Here is a 16,712-nt window from a genome sequence, read left to right on the forward strand (position 1 = left end):
ACGAACGAACGAACGAACGAACGAACGAACGAACGATCCGGAGAGCAGCTCATAGGCTAGCCTGGAAGCGGGAGGCCCCGCCCCTTCCGGTTTAGTCCCCGCCCATTCCCCCGAGGCCACGCCCCCTTCCCCCGCCCGGGCCCGCCGTAACCGGAAGTGGCGGCGTGGCCGGCCCCTGCTCCCGGAAGTGGCGGCGGCGGCTGCCACGTTGGACTGAGGGCCGAGGGGCTGAGGCGCCGGCGGGAGCGGGACGAGGAAGAGGAGGGCGCCAGGTAGGCGGCGGGGATCCCCGGAGCCGAGCCGGACACTGGAAAGGCCGCCCCCTCCGACCCCCTCTCTGCCCCCCCCCCCGCACCTCCCATCCATCATTCATTCATCCATCCATTCAGTCATTCAGTCAGTCGTATTTATAGAGCAATTAATCCTCCCTTCACGGCCCTACTGAGAGCTCACCTCCTCCAGGAGGCCTTCCCAGACTGAGCCCCTTCCTTCCTCTCCCCCTCGTCCCCTTCTCCATCCCCCCATCTTACCTCCTTCCCTTCCCCACAGCACCTGTATATGTTTGTACATATTTATTACTCTATTTATATTTTACTTGTACATATCTATTCTATATTTATTTTATTCTATATTTTATTTTATTATATTTATTTTATTTTATTATCTATTTATTTTGTTAGTATGTTTGGTTTTGTTCTCTGTCTCCCCCTTTTAGACTGTGAGCCCGCTGCTGGGTAGGGACTGTCTCTATATGTTGCCAACTTGGACTTCCCAAGCGCTTAGTCCAGTGCTCTGCACATAGTAAGCGCTCAATAAATACGATTGATTGATTGATTAATAAATACATTTGAATGTTGGGTAGGGACTGTCTCTATGTGTGGCCAACTTGGACTTCCCAGGCGCTTAGTCCAGTGCTCTGCACACAGTAAGCGCTCAATAAATACGATTGATGATGATGTGGGCTAAGCGCTTGGGAAGGACAAGTTGGTAGACGGTGAGCCCGCTGTTGGGTAGGGACCGTCTCTATATGTTGCCAGCTTGTCCTCCCCAAGCGCCTAGTACATTCATTCGTTCAATCGTATTTATTGAGCGCTTACTGTGTGCAGAGCACTGGACTAAGCGCTTGGGAAGTCCAAGTTGGCAACATATAGAGACGATCCCTACCCAACAGCGGGCTCACAGTCCAGAAGGGGGAGGCAGACAACAAAGCGTATTAATAAAATAAATAGATTAATCAATCGTATTTATTGAGCGCTTACTGTGTGCAGAGCACTGTACTAAGCGCTTGGGAAGTCCAAGTTGGAAACACATAGAGACGGTCCCTACCCAACAGTGGGCTCACAGTCCAGAAGGGGGAGGCAGACAACAAAACGTATTAACAAAATAAAATTAATAGGTTAATCAGTCGTATTTATTGAGCGCTTACTGTGTGCAGAGCACTGGACTAAGCGCTTGGGAAGTCCAAGTTGGCAACACATGGAGACGGTCCCTACCCAACAACGGGCGCACAGTCCAAAAGGGGGAGGCAGACAACAAAACGTATTAACAAAATAAAATTAATAGATTAATCAGTCGTATTTATTGAGCACTTACTGTGTGCAGAGCACTGTACTAAGCGCTTGGGAAGTCCAAGTTGGCAACACATAGAGACGGTCCCTACCCAACAGCGGGCTTACAGTCCAGAAGGGGGAGGCAGACAACAAAACGTATTAACAAAATAAAATTAATAGGTTAATCAGTCGTATTTATTGAGCGCTTACTGTGTGCAGAGCACTGGACTAAGCGCTTGGGAAGTCCAAGTTGGCAACACATAGAGACGGTCCCTACCCAACAGCGGGCTCACACTCCAGAAGGGGGAGGCAGACAACAAAACGTATTAACAAAATAAAATTAATAGGTTAATCAGTCGTATTTATTGAGCGCTTACTGTGTGCAGAGCACTGGACTAAGCGCTTGGGAAGTCCAAGTTGGCAACACATAGAGACGGTCCCTACCCAACAGCGGGGTCACAGTCTAGAAGGGGGAGACAGACAACAAAACATATTAACAAAATAAAATAAATAGATCAATCGATTAATCAATCGTATTTATTGAGCGCTTACTGTGTGCAGAGCACTAGACTAAGCGCTTGGGAAGTCCAAGTTGGCAACATATAGAGACGATCCCTACCCAGCAGCGGGCTCACAGTCTAGAAGGGGGAGACAGACAACAAAACGTATTAACAAAATAAAATAAATAGATTAATCAGTCGTGTTTATTGAGCGCTTACTGTGTGCAGAGCACTGGACTAAGCGCTTGGGAAGTCCAAGTTGGCAACACATAGAGACGGTCCCTACCCAACATTCAATCGTATTCATTGAGCGCTTACCGTGTGCAGAGCACTGTACTAAGCGCTTGGGAAGGACAAGTTGGCAACGTATAGAGACGGTCCCTACCCAACAGTGGGCTCACAGTCTAGAAGGGGGAGACAGACAACGAAACAAAACATATTAACAAAATAAAATAAATCAAATAGTAAATATGTACAAGTAAAATAGAGTAATAAATATGTACAAACATATATGCAGGTGCTGTGGGGAGGGGAAGGAGGTAGGGCGGGGGGGATGGGGAGGGGGAGAGGAAGGAGCGGGCTCAGTCTGGGAAGGCCTCCTGGAGGAGGTGAGCTCTCAGACTCATAGCAGATTGCCTTCCACTCCCTAGCCACTGCCCAAGCTAAGAATGGACTGGGTATAATAGTAATTATGGTATTTGTTAAGAACTTACTATGTGCCGGACAGTGGATGCAAGCAAATTGGTTTGGACACACCAGTCCAGTTAGTACAGTGCTCTGCTCAATAAATATGAGTGAATCAATCAGTCGTATTTATTGAGCACTTACTGTGTGCAGAGCACTGGACTAAGCAAATGAATGAATGAATGAATGAAGCGAGTGAATGAACGAATCCACCCTGCAAACTACTAGCGTTCTCCCCCTTCTAGACTGTGAGCCCATTGTTGGGTAGGGACCGTCTCTGTGTGTTGCCAACTTGTACTTCCCAAGCGCTCTGCACACAGTAAGCACTCAATAAATACGATTGATTGATTGATACTTAGTATGCACACAGGCAAATGGCCAGTGATGATGATGATGATGGTAGTTGTGAAGCGCTTACCAGGTGCCAAGCACTGTTCTTAGCGCTGGGGAAGATACAAGCAATCAGGTTGTCCCCATTCTTCATCCCCATTTTACAGATGAGGGAACTGAGGCCCAGAGAAGTGAAGTGACTTTACCCAAAGTTACACAGCTGACAAGCGTCGGAGGCGGGATTAGAACCCGTGACCTCTGACTCCCAAGCCCGGGCTCTTTCCACTGAACCACGCTGTAAGCACTTACCATGTGCCAAGCACTGTTCTAAGCGCTGAGGGCGGGGGAGACAAGGTAATCAGGTTGTCCCAGTGATCTCGCCGGATAGAGAAAAGCCAGACAAATCCTTGGTCTGGAACGGCCCATGTTTTATTATTTCACCTTGCTTTGGCCGTGTATGAAGAGGTTGCCCATCCACCTCCGCCTCAAGCAGGAACTCCTTTCTCTCAGCTGTAGAGCACTCAATCATCTTGCCGCCTCCTCCCTCACCTCACTACTCTCCTACTGCAACCCAGCCTGCACACTTCGCTTCTCTAATGCCAACGTCCTCGCTGGACCTCGCCCTCATCCATCGTGACGCCCACCTTTCTCACCCGACCTCCCTCTGGCCTGGAATGCCCTACCTCTCCCCATCTGATGGACAGTCTCTCTCCCCTCCTTCAAAAGGCCTTTCCTGACTCAGTCCTCCTTTCCTCTTCCCCCACTCCCTTGTGCATCGCCTTGACTTGCTCCCTTTATTCGTCTCCCCTCCCAGCTCCACAGCACTTATGTACGTATCTGTAATTGTATCTGTCTTACTGTCTGCCTCTGCTCGGCACACAGAAAGCGCTCAATAAAAACGATTGCATGAATGCCTCCCCCTCTAGACTGTAAGCTCATTGTGGGCACTCTCCCAAGTGCTTCGTACAGTGCTCTGCACACAGTAAGCGCTCTGCAAATACGATTGACGGTGCAGCCTCAAACTGTGTTGGGTGTGCAGAGGCCCTTTGCCCTTTTGGCCCTTTTGTTGCTGCTTATCCAGAGCCCTTTGGAACTGGCCCCAAACTTCAGCTTCCAATGTACGAAAAACTCCGGTATGTTTCCTCCTTTTAAATCTTTGTTTTAACTTATGTTATTGAAAAACAAATGAAAATCCAGAACTACCCCTGTTTGTCAGGTAAGCATCTCAGGGCCTGTAGAAGAAAAATGGCAGTGTCCTTATTGGGGAACAAATTCAGATTTGTGCTTCTAAGCTCCTTTGTTAGTTACAAAGCTCGGAGTAAAGATATTTTATATTAACAATACCCTTTAATAATAATAATGATGATGGCATTTGTTAAGCGCTTACTATGTGCCAAGCACTGTTCTGAGCGCTGGAATAGATAAAAGGTAACCAGGTTGTCCCACGTGGGGCTCACAGCCTTAATCCCCATTTTACAGATGAAGTAACTGAGGCACCAAGAAGTTAAATGACTTGCCCAAAGTCACACAGCTGATAAGTGGCGGAGTTGGGATTAGAACCCATGACCTCTGCCTCCCAAGCCTGGCGGCTTTCCACTAAGCCACGCTGCTTCTCTACAGTCATCCCTTCAAACTATGTTTTGCACATTCAGTTAATTCTCTTTCACCCAGCCACCCTTGCTTGGGTTTCCTACCTCCATCCCCCCAGCCCCCTTTACGTGGTGAGACATAGGAGATCTAGGTACGGTAAGTTTATCAATCACTCGTATTTACTGAGCACTGTACTAAGCGTTGGCATTAGAGGAGTGAAGTGTACAGGCTGGGTGGTAGTGGGAGAGCTGATTGAGGGCCTTAAATCGTCGGTGAGGAGTTTCATCTTTCTTGCAATCAACCCCTTAGCCATGTCCTTTCTCTGGTCTAGAACTCCCTTCTCCTTTGTATCTGACATTCCAGCACTCTTCCTATATTCAAAGCCCTACTAAAATCACATCTCCTCCAGGAGACCTTCTCTGACAAAGCCCTCATTTCTCCTATTCACCTTCCCTTCTGCACTTGGGTCTCTACCCTTTAAGCCCTGGATAGTCAGTCTACAGCACTTGTGTACATATCCTTACATTCTGCCATTTCCCCTATCTATAATTTGTTTTAATTGTCTGTCTCCCCATCTGGATGGCAGACTCTCTGTGGGCAGGGATTGTGTGTGCCAGCTCTGTCGTACTGTACTCTCCCAAGTGCTCTGTGCACAGTAAGTGTTCAATAAGTACCATTGATTGCTTAGGCATGGGCACCTTAACGTCTATCAAGTGTGGGCTAACAAAGGGAAAGGACATGAAACTTCAGTTTGATTTTCAAGTTTTTAACCCTCAGAAAAAGGAAACAAGTTTGAGACCGTTGGCTAAAATTAGGTTTTGGGATTATTTGAATTTCATTTTTCTGTGCTCTTTCTTCCTCTGCTGATAATTGAGAGATAATGTAGTTCCTTCATTACTCTCTAGTTTGTTACTCTAAGACAATTCGGTATATTTGAACTGGTTTCAACCCCTGTAATGGCGTCCAGCACTCACTAGCCTCTACCCTAAGGCTAGAAATTGGATCCAAATTATTTCTGCAGCCTTAGACTTCCATATAGCGTGTGTGCACGCCCGCAGATTTATAAGTTCATATCCTCTGTTCATTTTTTCACACGTTTGCTGTGAGCAATGTTTATTTCTCTGTGTATTTCTTTTGCTTTTGCTCTTTCTATTCAATGTATAGATTGAATAGATTAGATTGAAAACTGGGACAACTGGGACCAGGCCTTTTATTATTTACTTTCCCAAGAGCTCAGTATAGTTCCCTGTACACAGTGGATGCTCAATAAATATATCAGAAACTGACCACTTTTCCCAGAACACAGCAAAAGCCATATTGTGTCAGACCAGGGGTCAATCTGGCCCAGCATTCTGACAAGTTTCGTTACTTCTGTCCAGGTGGCAGAATGACCCATCGATCATTTATTCATCTGCTCTTAACTTGTCTCAAATTTCACCTCCTTAAGTTTGAGCCTTTTATCCATGAGTTTATTTAACCCCTTCTTGAACTTCCTGATATTTTCTGGCTGCACAGCAATTCTGTATTTGCCTCGTCCACTGTTTTGTAAACTTCCTTTAATATAGTGCTGACATAATAACGCTTAGTACAGTGCTCTGCACACAGTAAGTGGTCAGTAAATACTGTTGATTGATAATCAGTAGGGAAGTGGATGCCTTGTTAAGATGGGCTTACTGTGGTCCAGTTACTGTTCTAAGTACTGGGGTCTGGTCTAATGCTGTCGAGTCGTTTCCGACCCATAGCGACACCACAGACGCATCTCTCCCAGAACGTCCTGCTCTCCACCTGCAATCCTCCTGGTAGTGTATCTATAGAGTTTTCTTGGTAAAAATGTGGAAGAGGTTTACCATTGCGTCCTTCCCTGCAGCAAACTTGAGTCTCCGCCCTCGACTCCCTCCCATGCTGCTGCTGCCCAGCATGGTTAAGTTCTGGGGTAGACACAAACTAATCAGGTTGAACACAGTCCATGTCCTCAAGAACCTTCAGTGGTTGCCCATCCACCTCTGCGTCAAACAGAAATTCCTTACCATTGGCTCTAAAGCGCCCTATCACCTTGCCCCCCTCCTGCATCTCCTCCTGCAACCCAGTCCGCACACTTTGCCCCTCTAATGCCAACCTTCTCACTGTACTTTGATCTCATCTGTCTCACCCCTGACTCTTGCCCCATGTCATGCCTCTGGCCTGGAATGCCCTCCCTTTTCATGTACGACAGGCAGTTACACTCCCCACCTTCAAAGCCTTATTGAAGGTACATCACCAAGAGGCTTTCTCTGACTATACCCTCATTTTCTATTCTCCCAGTCTCTCTTGCATCACTCTGATTTGCTCCCTTTATTTACCACCACCACCCCAGCCCCACAGCACTAACATACCCATAATTTATTTATATTAATGTCTGTCTCCCCCTCTGGACTGTGATCTCATTGTGGGCAGGCAACATGTCTACTAACTCTTATATTAGTATAAGTGCTCAGGATAGTGCTGTGCACCCAGTAAGCACTCAGTAAATATGATTGACTGATTGGTTGATGTCCCACATGGGGCTCGAAGTCTTAATCCCCATTTTACAGATTAGGTAACTGAGACATAGAGAAGTGTAGTAACTTGCCTAGGGTCACACAGCAGACAAGTGGCAGAGCTGGAATTGGAAGCCAGGTCCTTCTCACAGCCAGGTCCTTCTGACTTCCCAGTTCCTCTGACTCCCGGGCTTGTGCTGTATCCACAAGACACACTGCTGCTCTGAGTCTTTGTTCTGGACCTTAGTATTGAGGTGTGATTTGGCTTGCACAGCCCTGGTTCACGTTTCTTCCGGGTGGGAATTGGTAGTTTTTGGCAAGGCTGGCAGGCACTTACACATTCATGGTCCAGCTCTTACCCAGGAGTAAGCTAGAATCTGTTTGTACACCTTCAAAATAGGGCTTCCAACCTTGGGTCTCAGCTTAGGCCAGGCTAGGTAGAGGCCTTAGGGTTTTGGCCTGCTCAGGGTGTAGTCGGAGGACTCTATTTTTGTGTTTTGGAAAGAGGATGCTGCTAAAAGTCTTGCTAAACCAAACATACTTCCTTGAACCTATCACTCTGGGTGTTTAAGAAATGTGAAATGATAATTTCATTAGCCTATTCTGAAAGAGTTATTGTATGCATGTTTTAGGCAAAGATAAAGGATAATCTAATGACTCCAATTAGGATTGAGACAACTGTTAAGTTCTAAGAGTTCTTTCACCTTGGCTTTGAGAGTGTGATCTGTGGCAGATTTGGGTTTTCAAGTAATAGAAATAAATTTAAAGAGAATTACATTACAAATGAAGGATGCCAAAAAATTCATTCATTCATTCAGTCGTATTTATTGAGCACTTACTGTATGCAGAGCATTGTACTAAGCGCTTGGAAAGTACAATTCAGCAACAGAGACAATCCCTACCTAACAATGAGATCACAGTCTAGAAAGGGGGAGACAGACAAAACAAAACAAGTAGACAGGCACCAATAGCATCAATATAAATAGAGATATAAACACATCATTAATAAAATACATGGAATAATAAATATGTACATAGATACCCAACTGCTGTGGAGCAGGGTTGTGGGGGGGTAGAGCAGAGGAAGGGAGTCAGGCGATGGGGAGGAAGAGCAGAGGAAAAGGGGGGGCTGAGTCTGGGAAGGCCTCCTGGAGGAGGTGAGCTTTCAGTAGGGCTTTGAAGGGGGGGGAAGTGTGCTAGTTTGGCAGATGTGAGGAGGGAGGACATTCCTGGCTAAAGGTAGGACGTGGGCCAGTGGACGGCAGGACAGGCGAGAACGAGGCACAGTGAGGAGGTTAGCGGCGGCAGAGGAGTGGAGTGTACAGGCAGGGCTGTAGAAGGAGAAAAGAGAGGTGAGGTAAAGTGGGCAAGGTGATGGTTGGAGAGCTTTGAAGCCAAAAGTGAGGAGTTTCCATTTTGAAAAGTTGAGCTTGGTTTAGATAGACATGTATGATTTTCCATAACTGATTATTCAGGAATGGAGATACAACTAGATATGGCATGGAGGGCAGGTTTTCTCAACTTATCTCTACTCTCCCTTCACAGTTTCTCCCGTGTCCTTGGGGGCAAGAGAGGGTGGAAGGAGAGGGTTTCGTATTTCAAAAGATCAACCTTCATCTAAATGCTTTCTGGGTAGCCCTGGCCACTGGGATGGAGACTACTGTTCAGACTGGGAGCTAAAGACTCCGCAGTCAGTAGATGTGACTAATGATTGGGGTGGCCCACACTCTGGGCTCTTTACTCAGTGGCAGTCTCTTGGCTGACAGTTCACTTCTTGAGGAGCCTTAATGTTTTTTTTCATGGAAACACATAATTCTTAACATTCATCATCTTGCACACATTGCCCAGCCACAAATATGGAAAACAGTTTCTGCTCCTTGATGTGTTTTTAGTACATCAAGCTGGTATAGGGGAAGGTCAGTCAGATGGGACACAGTCCCTGTGCCGCATGGGGCTCATAGTCGAAGTACGAGGGCAGACAGGAATTGCACCCCTGTTTTACTGGTGAGGCAACTGAGGCAATGTAAAATTAAATGACTTGCCCAGTTGACTGGGCCAGGATTACAATCCTCATCCTCTGACTTCCAATCAGTCAATCAATAAATCATATTAATTGAGCGCTTACTGTGTGCAGAGCACTGTACTAAGCGCTTGGGAAGCACTAATTGGCAACACATAGAGACGGTCCCTACCCAACAATGGGCTTGCTGTTTTACATATAATGTAATGAAGGATGAACCAAACCTGTGGAAACAGGGAGGGAGAGAGAATTAGGTTAGGCTGGTCTATTTGTATATGGTTGGGCATAGAGAACTTTTGAGAGTGGGGGCTTTCCCTTCCCCCACTCTCCAATTTCTTTCATTCATTCATTCATTCATTCATTCAATCGTATTTATTGAGCACTTACTGTGTGCAGAGCACTGTACTAAGCGCTTGGGAAGTACAAGTTGGCAACATATAGAGACGGTCCCTACCCAACAGCGGGCTCACAGTCTAGAAGGGGGAGACAGACAACAAAACAAAACATATTAACAAAATAAAATAAATAGAATACATATGTACAAGTAAAATAAATAAATAGAGTAATAAATATGTGCAAACATATATACAGGTGCTGTGGGGAGGGGAAGGAGATAAGGCGGGGGGATGGGGAGGGGGAGGAGGAGGAGCGGAAGGAGGGGGCTCAGGCTGGGAAGGCCTCCTGGAGGAGGTGAGCCCTCAGTAGGGCTTTGAAGGGAGGAAGAGAGCTAGCTTGGCGGATGTGCAGAGGGAGGACATTCCAGGCCAGGGGGAGGACGTGGGCCGGGGGTCGATGGCGGGACAGGCGAGAACGAGGCACAGCGAGGAGGTTAGCAGCAGAGGAGTGGAGGGTGCGGGCTGGGCTGGAGAAGGAGAGAAGGGAGGTGAGGTAGGAGGGGGCGAGGTGATGGACAGCCTTGAAGCCGAGAGTGAGGAGTTTTTGCCTAATGCGTAGGTTGATTGGTAGCCACTGGAGATTTTTGAGGTGGGGAGTAACACGCCCAGAGCGTTTCTGCACAAAGATGATCTGGGCAGCAGCGTGATGTATAGATTGAAGTGGGGAGAGACAGGAGGATGAGAGATCAGAGAGGAAGCTGATGCAGTAATCCAGACAGGATAGGATGAGAGATTGAACCAGCAGGGTAGCAGTTTGGATGGAGAGGGAAGGGTGGATCTTGGTGATGTTGCGGAGGTGAGACCGGCAGGTTTTAGTGACGGATTGGATGTGAGGGGTGAACGAGAGGGCGGAGTCGAGGATGACACCAAGGTTGCGGGCTTGTGAGACGGGAAGGATGATAGTGCCGTCAACAGTGATGGGAAAGTCAGGGAGAGGGCAGGGTTTGGGATGGAAGATAAGGAGTTCAGTCTTTGACATATTGAGTTTTAGATGGCGGACAGACATCCAGATGGAGATGTCGTGAAGGCGGGAGGAGACCCGAGCCTGAAGGGGGGGGGGGAGAGAGCAGGGGCAGAGATGTAGATTTGGGTGTCATCAGCATAGAGATGATAGTTGAAGCTGTGGGAGCGAATGAGTTCACCAAGGGAGTGAGTGTAGATAGAGAACAGAAGGGGACCTAGAACTGACCCTTGAGGAACCCCTACAGTAAGGGGATGGGAGGGGGAGGAGGAAGCCCGCAAAAGAGACTGAGAATGAATGGCCGGAGAGATGAGGAGAACCAGGAGAGGACGGAGTCTGTGAAGCCAAGGTTGGATAGCGTGTTGAGGAGGAGGGGGTGGTCCACAGTGTCAAAGGCAGCTGAGAGGTCGAGGAGGATTAGGATAGAGTAGGAGCCGTTGGATGTGGCCAGCAGGAGGTCATTGGTGACTTTTGAGAGGGCAGTTTTGGTGGAACGTAGGGGACGGAAGCCAGATTGGAGGGGGTCGAGGAGAGAGTTGGCGTTGAGGAATTCGAAGCAGCGTGTGTAGACGATGCGTTCAAGGAGTTGGAAAGGAATGGTAGGAGGGAGATAGGGTGATAACTAGAAGGGGAGGTGGGGTCAAGAAAGGGTTTTTTAAGGATGGGGGAGACGTGGGCATGTTTGAAGGCAGAGGGGAAGGAACCAGTGGAGAGTGAGCGGTTGAAGATGGAAGTTGAGGGGAGGAGGGACGGAGTGAGAGATTTCATTTCTACTGGCATCTGTCAGTACAGAAAGGAAGATCTAATGCCCATCGTCTTTCCCATCAAATAAAACCCACCACTAGACTGTTGTGGGCTCGGAATGTGTTGTACTGCACACAGTAAGCTCTCGATAAATACAGTTGGTTAATTGATTAGTTGATTCTCTCATGCCCCATTCACCTGATCCAACCTCGATACGTGGAGATTCATTTACTCATCTTGCCCTAACATCGTGTCATGTGTCACCGTGGCTGCTGCTGCTCTTGTGGGAGAGGGAGGGTGAGGGGTCCAGGGAATGTTGGAAATGGTCTTATCTTTGGCCGCTCATTCTCAGTCTCTTCTGCGAGCTCCCCCTTTGCCTCCCAACCCCAGCTGTGGATGTCCCACAAGGTTCAGTTCTGGGTCCCCTTCTACTCTCCATCTACCCCCACTCCCTTGGAGAACTCCGACGGCTTCAACTACCACCTCTATGCTGATTATTCACACATCTACATCTCCAGCTGTAGTAATCCACTTGGATGTCCCAGTCACTTCATCATCATCATCATCATCATCAATCGTATTTATTGAGCGCTTACTATGTGCAGAGCACTGTACTAAGTACTTGGGAAGTACAAGTTGGCAACATATAGAGACAGTCCCTACCCAACAGTGGGCTCACAGTCTAAAAGGGGGAGACAGAGAACAAAACCAAACATACTAACAAAATAAAATAAATAGAATAGATATGTACAAGTAAAATAAATAGAGTAATAAATATGTACAAACATATATACATATATACAGGTGCTGTGGGGAAGGGAAGGAGGTAAGATGAGAGGGATGGAGAGGGGGACGAGGGGGAGAGGAAGGAAGGGGCTCAGTCTGGGAAGGCCTCCTGGAGGAGGTGAGCTCTCAGCAGGGCCTTGAAGGGAGGAAGAGAACTAGCTTGGCGGATGGGCAGAGGGAGGGCATTCCAGGCCCGGGGGATGACGTGGGCCGGGGGTCGATGGCGGGACAGGTGAGAACGAGGTACGGTGAGGAAATTAGTGGCGGAGGAGCGGGGGGTGTGGGCTGGGCTGTAGAAGGAGAGAAGGGAGGTGAGGTAGGAGGGGACGAGGGGATGGAAAGCCTTGAAGCCCAGGGTGAGGAGTTTCTGCCTGATGCGCAGTTTGGTAGCCACTGGAGATTTTTGAGGAGGGGAGTGATATGCCCAGAGCGTTTCTGGACAAAGATAATCCGGGCAGCAGCATGAAGTATGGATTGAAGTGGGGAGAGACACGAGGATGGGAGATCAGAGAGAAGGCTGGTGCAGTAGTCCAGACAGGATAGGATGAGAGCTTGAACGAGCAGGGTAGCGGTATGGATGGAGAGGAAAGGGCAGATCTTGGCAATGTTGCGGAGCTGAGACCGGCAGGATATGGTGGCGGCTTGGATGTGAGAGGTGAATGAGAGAGCGGAGTCGAGGATGACACCAAGGTTGCGGGCTTGTGAGACGGGAAGGATGGTAGTGCCGTCAACAGAGATGGGAAAGTCAGGGAGAGGACAAGGTTTGGGAGGGAAGACAAGAAGTTCAGTCTTCGACATGTTGAGCTTTAGGTGGCGGGCAGAAATCCAGATGGAGATGTCCTGAAGGCAGGAGGAGATGCGAGCCTGGAGAGAGGGGGAGAGAGCAGGGGCAGAGATGTAGATCTGGGTGTCATCAGTGTAGAGATGATAGTTGAAGCCGTGGGAGCGAATGAGGTCACCAAGGGAGTGCGTGTAGATTGAGAACAGAAGGGGACCAAGCACTGAACCTTGGGGAACCCCCACAGTAAGAGGATGGGAGGGGGAGGAGGAGCCTGCAAAAGAGACTGAGAAAGAACAACCGGAGAGATAAGAGGAGAACCAGGAGAGGACGGAGTCTGTGAAGCCAAGGTCAGATAGCGTGTTGAGGAGAAGGGGGTGGTCCACAGTGTCAGAGGCAGCTGAGAGGTCGAGGAGGATTAGGACAGAGTATGAGCCGTTGGATTTGGCAAGCAGGAGGTCATTGGTGACCTTTGAGAGGGCAGTTTCCGTGGAATGAAGGGAACGGAAGCCAGACTGGAGGGGGTCGAGGAGAGAGTTGTTGTTGAGGATCTCCCTGCCTCCTGTCTCTCCCCACTCCAGTCCATACTTCACTCTGCTGCTCAGATCATTTTTCTACAGAAATGTTCCATCTATGTTTCCCCACTCAAGAACCCATCCTCCTCCACACCAAGCAGAAATTCCTTACCATAAGCTTTAAAGCACTAAATCATCTTGCCCCCTCCTCCCTCACCTAGCTACTCTCCTACTACAACTCAGTCTGCAAAATTCGCTCCTCTAATGGTAACCTTCTCACGCCGCTGACCTCTTGTCCATATCCTCCTTCTGGCCCGGGATGCCCTCCCTCTTCATATCCAACAGACAGTTACTCTCCCCAACTTTGAAGCCTTAGTGAAGGCAAATCTCCTCCAAGGGGCCTTCCCTGACTAAGCCATTCTTCCTCCTTCTCCCACTCCGTTCTGCGTTGCCCTGAATTCTTCCCTTCATTCATCCCTTCACCCCAACTCCACAGCACTTATGTTCATATCTGTAATCTGTCTCCCCCTCTAGACTGTAAGCTCACTGAAGGCAGGGAATATCTCTCCCAAGTGCTTAGTTCAGTGCTGTGCACATAGTAAGCACTCAGTAAATACAGTTGACTGACTGGGAGCTAGAGGTGTTGCACTGCTTTCCTTTGTCCCTCTCCCAGTCTCTCTGTGTCATAAACCTTCAGTCGTTCCCAGGGGTAGAGGGTTAGGGAGGAGCTGATGAACGATATGGGGACTTCCAACAAGATGCTGCCAACTGACAGTTTCTCTGTCCCAGCCTTCCCCTGGAGTCAAGTGCAGTTAGCAGTTGAAAAGGGCAACTGGGAAATGCTACTGCAGCTGTTCCCTGACTCCAAGCAAGAACAACAGTGGCAGGAGAAACAGCTCCTGCAATAAAGGAAATCTAGCTGTGTTCAAGTCTCCAGGCTCCTTTCTGTGCCTCTCTGCAGAAGCCAGCTGCCCCAGGCATCATGTCCTTATTTTGCTCATTATTAGGGATGCTGATCCATGAAGAAGGGGCACTGTCACTCTGTTTCTCCTTTGATCCTGATTTTGGTGACAGTGCCCTGGACTGGCTGGGTCATGAGTTTCGCCCAAAGTGACGTTATGTTTCTTCAGAGAATGGGTAGGATCAAAAGAAAGTGGTCATCACCATTGCATATTATTGGTAGGGACCAAAACAAATTTGAAACACCTAATTTCTAACAATAATAATAATCACTGTGGTATTTGTTAATCACGTACTATGTGCCAAGCACTCTATTAAGTGCTGGGGTAGATACATGATAACTAGGTTCCGCATGGGGCGTACAGTGTAATTAAGAAGGAGAACAGGTATCGAATCCACATTTTACAGAACTGAGGCCCAGAGTTGTGACTTGCCCAAGATCACAAAGCAGGTATGTGGCAGAGTCAAGATTAGAACCCAGGTCCACTGATTCCTAGGCCTAGACCCTTTCCACTAGGCCATACTGCTTCCACTCTGCATCATCATCATCATCTTATCCACATGCTGAGACCTTGAAGCTCTGTTTTTTTCTGGGGCTCTGTCTATAGAAGACAGAGAATGCTCTGATAGAAGGTCCCAATTTCACCTTCCTGTCTAACAGCCTAAATTTAGTCTCCAAGATATCCTGCTCCTTCCCTTTATAATATAATTGGTATCAACGTGTCCCATGATCTCTCCCTGACAATAGCTTATCTTCATATCTTTCAAGGTCAGCTGCCATTGATTTCTCCAGGCATCACAAACCCAGACTCTCTTATACTTCGTGATTGAGTCACCTAATTGTTTCTGCCTCAGAATAGTATAGCTGGTGCAAGAAAGCACTAAGAAATCCACTGGAAAGAGGGTACCATCTAAGAATGCTTTAATTCCCTCCCCTCCAGCTCAGGACCAGCCTTGTTGCATCCTCAGGGAGGCTGCAGTGTTTCAAAATGTGAAAGTATCTGCTTGAGTGGAAAGGGTACCTGTATGAACGGGGTTCATAACGGCTCCTCCTGTGAGGGAGGACTCAAATCAGAGATCCTTCTAGAGCAGCACCTTGGGTTCAGTGGTTCCATATACAATATGCACAGTATACTGTGTCCATGTTTATGCAGCATAATATAATGGTGTCATATTCCCATCTGAAATTATTTTATGGTTTTTTTATGGTATTTGTTGAGCACTTACTATGTGCCAGGCACTGTGCTAAGTGCCTGGGTAGATACAAGCCAGTCAAACGGGGGCACAGTCCATTTTCCACATGGGACCCACAGCTGTGGTCCTCACAGATGAGGCAACTGAGGCACAGAGAATTTAAGTGATTTGCCCAAGGTCTCTACAGACAAGTGGCAGAGCTGGGATTAGAACCCAGGTTCTCTGATTCCCAGACCCCTGCCATTCTGTTCTCTTTTTGCTAGACTGCAAGCTGTTCTGACTCTTCTGTATTTTCCCAACTCCCAGCTACAGTGCTCTGCACACAATAGGCACTCAGCAAATAGGATTCTTCCCATCCTTCCCGTCTCACAAGCCCGCAACCGTGGTGTCATCCTGGACTCTGCTCTCTCGTTCACCCCTCACATCCAGTCCATCACCAGAAACTGCCGCTCTCACCTCTGCAACATTGCCAAGATCCGCAATTTCCTCTCCATCCAAACCGCTACCCTACTGGTTCAGTCTCCCATCCTGTCCCGACTGGATTACTGCATCAGCCTCCTCTCTGATCTCCCATCCTCTTGTCTCTCCCCACTTCAGTCTATACTTCACACTGCTGCCTGGATCATCTTTGTGCAGGAACGCTCTGGACATGTTACTCCCCTCCTCAAAAATCTCCAGTGGCTACCAATCAACCTACGCATCAGGCAAAAACTCCTCACTCTTGGCTTCAAGGCTGTCCATCACCTCGCCCCCTTCTACCTCACCTCCCTTCTCTCCTTCTTCAGCCCTCTGCTCCTCTGCCGCTAACCTCTTCACCGTGCTTCGTTTTCGCCTGTCCTGCCGTCGACCCCCGGCCCACATCCTCCCCCTGGCCTGGAATGCCCTCCCTCTGCATATCTGCCAAGCTAGCTCTCTTCCTCCCTTCAAAGCCCTAATGAGAGCTCACCTCCTCCAGGAGGCCTTCCCAGACTGAGCCCCCCCCCCCCATTCCTCTCCCCCTCCCCATCCCCCTCGCCCTACCTCCTTCCCCTCCCCACAGCACCTGTATATATGTTTGTACAGATTTATTACTCTATTTTACTTGTACATATTTACTATTGTGTTTATTTTATTTTGTTAATATGTTTTGTTTTATTGTCTGTCTCCCCTTTATAGACTGTGAGCCCGCTGTTGGGTAGGGACCGTCTCT

General features: G+C 48.2%; 1 protein-coding gene across 11 annotated transcripts in view; it reads left to right on the top strand.

The window, feature by feature from the left end:
- Positions 1–200: 200 nt before the first annotated feature.
- SEC31A (SEC31 homolog A, COPII coat complex component) overlaps positions 201–16,712 on the top strand; it is a 100,457-nt gene continuing 83,945 nt past the window's right edge. For all 11 annotated transcript variants that reach the window (XM_038742509.1, XM_038742510.1, XM_038742512.1 and 8 more), the window contains exon 1: positions 201–272. The gene's annotated coding sequence lies outside the window, so the exon portion shown is untranslated. The remainder of the gene's footprint in view (positions 273–16,712) is intronic.

This window comes from Tachyglossus aculeatus, unplaced genomic scaffold, assembly GCF_015852505.1.
Source record: "Tachyglossus aculeatus isolate mTacAcu1 unplaced genomic scaffold, mTacAcu1.pri scaffold_12_arrow_ctg1, whole genome shotgun sequence".
Lineage (NCBI taxonomy): Eukaryota > Metazoa > Chordata > Mammalia > Monotremata > Tachyglossidae > Tachyglossus > Tachyglossus aculeatus.